A 4,138-nucleotide genomic window follows, 5' to 3' on the forward strand; every position below is an offset into this window, starting at 1 on the left:
AATGTTTGTATTTCCTTGTGTATTGAAGATTAAGTGATGATGTAATCGAGTTGTTGAAGGTGATTGAATGAGCCAATGGTGTGTGTGTGAGCTGTGAAACAGCTTGAAATCCCAATCCTCTCCACCACTGGGGACTGAGTCTTCCAGCATCCAGGGATTTTCACTCGTGCAACTTTCATCCACATTTTCTGCTCTTCATTTCTCCGACCTGCTTGTTGCGCCTTTTCCTTCAATTCAGAACTTACAGGAAATACTCGATTCTGCCATCAATCTTCGGGTCACATGGTGAGATTTCAAATAATTGAAATCGACCCTTTTCAACCTCAATATCGTCACCGACACGTTTGACGAATGCAAAGCGGCTTCAATCGCGGTTTTGCTGCACAACTCGATCAAAGATACTGTCGGTAATTGGAGGGTCTTTCAAGTCATGACACGAACATAACAGTTCGCACTGCCGTTTTCCCCAAGACGCTTCAGATTCATGTGGAATGATTTCGGTCTGGCGGTTAAATCCGTTCCCTTTTTACGAATCCGCCTTTGAACCTTGGACTTTAATATTTTTATAACCGATACTAAATCGGTTTGTCCTGTACTGTACATTACTTTTAAAATATTACAGATAAGCGGATCACTTGAGCTGTCACAGCTGTGACTTTGACTTTTCTTCGTCTCCTCTCGATCTCCCCGACAACTGCCACTAACCACAATCTTCTGTCACACTTCTGCATCAGAAAGTTCCGAGTCTCGGTTTTCAAATGAAATAACGCCCATCTCTTCAATCACCGACAGCTCAGAGAGAGTTTCTTAGTTTCAGCTCCCACTTTCCCCAAATCCTCAAAGTAGCATCAAAATAATTGTACTTAAGTTAATAATAATAACAATATAATTAAAAGTTCTTATGGTCTGGGGTTTTGTTTCAGATTCCACGGCTTTTAACGGTCACTGCGGATGTTTAACGAATCGCCTCTTGGTTGGAGGCTTCTGCGTGGGAAAGATCACGAAGCGATAATTGAGAGACCGAGGATGAAGCTGTTTGATGGGAGCACTGGGGACACAGACCGTGCGCGGTTCCAGTGGTGCAATCGGTCAGCGCGCGTTACTTCCACAATAATTATACGCTCGAGAAATGCTGGAGTTGTGAGCTCCAGCGCCGTCGAAGGTCGTTGAAACTTCTCAACATTTTGACTGGAGTTCAATGTAAAACCGGTTCCAGAACACATCGACTTCTTCATGTCCCCATGTGGGCACTGAGGCACCTCTGGCCGACCGTCTTGCAATAGCAGGTGAGAGTTTATTTGTTAAAAGGAGGGAGAGGGGGCAATTGGCGACAACTGAAATGGGAAAGCGGCCGGCACGACATCTTTAAATCGAAAGAACCAAAAACACAATTCTTCTGTCCGTGAAGCAGGTATTCATCGGTTTGAAGTGTCGTGTCGGGAAAATTCGGGAAGTAAGTCTGCTGCCTGGTGTCACGGTGTGACGGGTGAAATTATTCAGCTTTCAATTGTTGATCGGCTGAAATGTCGAGAGGCCTTTTCCAGCTCCCGTGTGGAACAAGTTTAGCTTTTGAGCCAATGTGTAAAGTGTTGTTTTTAATTGCTGCTAACGAATGACAAGACATTTTGTACAAACAAGAAGAATTGCAAAATCACGAGTTCGCTGTCCATGTTTCTTTCATCATGTTCAACAGAAACAAGGATTCTCCTCAACACGTTGCTGAAAATTGTTTCAAAGGGACACTCTCCCGAATTCGACATCGACAGGGATAATTCAGAGTCCGACCATGAATCTGTATGATGGAAGCTAATCCAACAACGAGCCTGGATAGCTCAGTCGGTAGAGCATCAGACTTTTAAGAACGGGTAGTGATCTGAGGGTCCAGGGTTCAAGTCCCTGTTCAGGCGAAAACTTTTAAAATAGCTGGCAAGTTCTGCTTTTCCAGCGGAGCAAAATCAGCGAAAGGAGCAAGAGTTGGCCATCCAGTCCCTCGATCCGACTTCGCCAATTTGATAAGGTCATCGCTGATTTTCGACCTCAACTCCACTTTCCTGACCTGTCCCCATATCCTTTGAGTTCCTTCGTGTCCAGCATTCTATCTATCTCAGTTTTGAATCTATTCAATGGCTCAGCATCCACAGCCCTCTGGGGTCGAGAATTCCAATAGTTCACAACCTTCTCAGTGAAGAAATTATTCCTCATCTCTGTACTGAATGGCCGGCCCCTTATCTTGAGATTATCACCATTAGCTCTAGACTCTCCAGCAAGGGGAAACAGCATCCCAGCATCTACCCTGTCAAGCCCTCTAAGAATTTTATATGTTTCAATGAGATCACCTGATTATTGAAAACTGCAGAGAATATAGGCCCATTCTACTCAATCTCTCCTCACAAGACAACCCTCTCATCCCAGGAATCAATCGAGTGAACCTTTGTTGCATCCACTCTAAGGCAAGTGTATCGTTCCGCAGGTAAGGAGATCAAAACTGTACACAGTACTGCAGATGTGGTCTTACCAAACCCTATATAATTACAGCAAGGCTTCCTTATCTTTGTACTCCAACCACCTCGCAATAAAGGGCAACATACCATTTGCTTTTCTAATTGCTTGCTGCATCTGCATGTTAACTTTCTGTGATCCGTGTGCAAGAGCACACAAATCCCTCTGAATACCAACATTTCGCAGTCTCTCACCTTTGAAAAGATATTCTGCTTTTCAATTCTTCCCACCAAAGTGAATAACCTCACATTTCCCCACGTTATAATTCATCTGCCAACTTCTCGCCCACTCACTTAACCTGTCTGTATCACTTTGCATCCTCTTTGCGTCCTCCTCACAGCTTACTTTCCAACCTAGTTTTGTATCGTCAGCAAACTTGGATACATTACACTCGGTCCCCTCATCTAAGTCATTAATATCGATTGTAAATATCTGAGGCCCAAGCACTGATATTCACGGCACCCCACTAGTTACAACCTGCCAACCCGAAAATGACCTGTTTATTCCGACTTTCTATTTTATGTACATCAACAAATCCTCAATCCATGTTGATATATTACCCACTATCCCATGAGCCCTAATCTTGTCTAACAAACTTTTGTGTGGCACCTTATCGATTACCTTTTGAAAATCCAAATATTCTATATCCACTGGTTCTCCCTTATCTACCCTGCTATCTACACCCTCATAACCTCTAACAGAGTTGTCAAACACGATTTCCCTTTCACAAAACCGTGTTGCATGTGCCTAATCATGTTATGATTATCTAAGTGTCCTGTTATCAAGTCCCTAGTAATAGATTCTAACATTTTCCCTCCTACTATTGTCAGGCTAAATGGCTTGTCGTTCCCTGTTTCCTCTCTCCCTCCTTTCTTGAATAGCGGGGTTACTTTTGGTACCTTCCAATCCATGGGGACCTTTCTAGAATCATGGGAACTCTGGAAGATAAAACCAATGCATCCACTATCTCTGCAGCCACCTCTTTTAAAACCCTAGGATGTAGGCCACCAAGGCCAATGAATTTGGCAGCTTTTAGTCCCATTAATTCCTCCAGTACTTTTTCATTACTAATCTTAATTGCTTTAGGTTCCTCACTCTCATTAGAACTTTGGTTCCCCAATAGTTCTGGTATGATTTTTGTGTCTTCTACTATGACGACAGATACAAAATACTTGTTTAACGTCTCTGCCATTTCCTTATTCTCCAATATAAATTCTCCTGTCTCTGTCTCCAAGGACCCATGTTTACATACGCTAATCTCTTCCTTTAAACATTCTTAAGAACATAATAACATAAGAAATAGGAGCAGGAGTAGGCCAATCGGCCCCTCGAGCCTGCTCCGCCATTCAATAAGATCATGGCTTATCTGATCCTAACCTCAAATCCAAATTCATGTCCAATTTCCTGCCCGCTCCCCGTAACCCCGAATTCCCTTGAAGAAGCTCTTACAATTCATGTTTACATTTCCTGCTGATTTATCCTCTTTCTATATTCTCCCATTTTAGCAATTTCTTGGTCATCCTTTGCTGATTTCCAAAACCCTCCTAATCCTCAGGCTTACTACTCTTTTTGGGGAAAATATGAGCCTCTTTTACCCGAATTCTATCATTAATTTCTCTACTTTTCCGGTGGTGTTTTT

General features: G+C 42.9%; 1 non-coding gene across 1 annotated transcript; it reads left to right on the forward strand.

Annotated features, from left to right (window-relative positions):
• Positions 1-1,821: 1,821 nt before the first annotated feature.
• trnak-uuu (transfer RNA lysine (anticodon UUU)) lies at positions 1,822-1,907 on the forward strand. Its single transcript is given in 2 exon segments — positions 1,822-1,858; positions 1,872-1,907. It is a non-coding gene; the product is annotated as a tRNA-Lys (tRNA).
• The last annotated feature ends 2,231 nt before the right edge of the window (positions 1,908-4,138 follow it).

The sequence above is a fragment of the Heptranchias perlo genome, chromosome 20, assembly GCF_035084215.1.
Source record: "Heptranchias perlo isolate sHepPer1 chromosome 20, sHepPer1.hap1, whole genome shotgun sequence".
Classification (NCBI taxonomy): Eukaryota; Metazoa; Chordata; class Chondrichthyes; order Hexanchiformes; family Hexanchidae; genus Heptranchias; species Heptranchias perlo.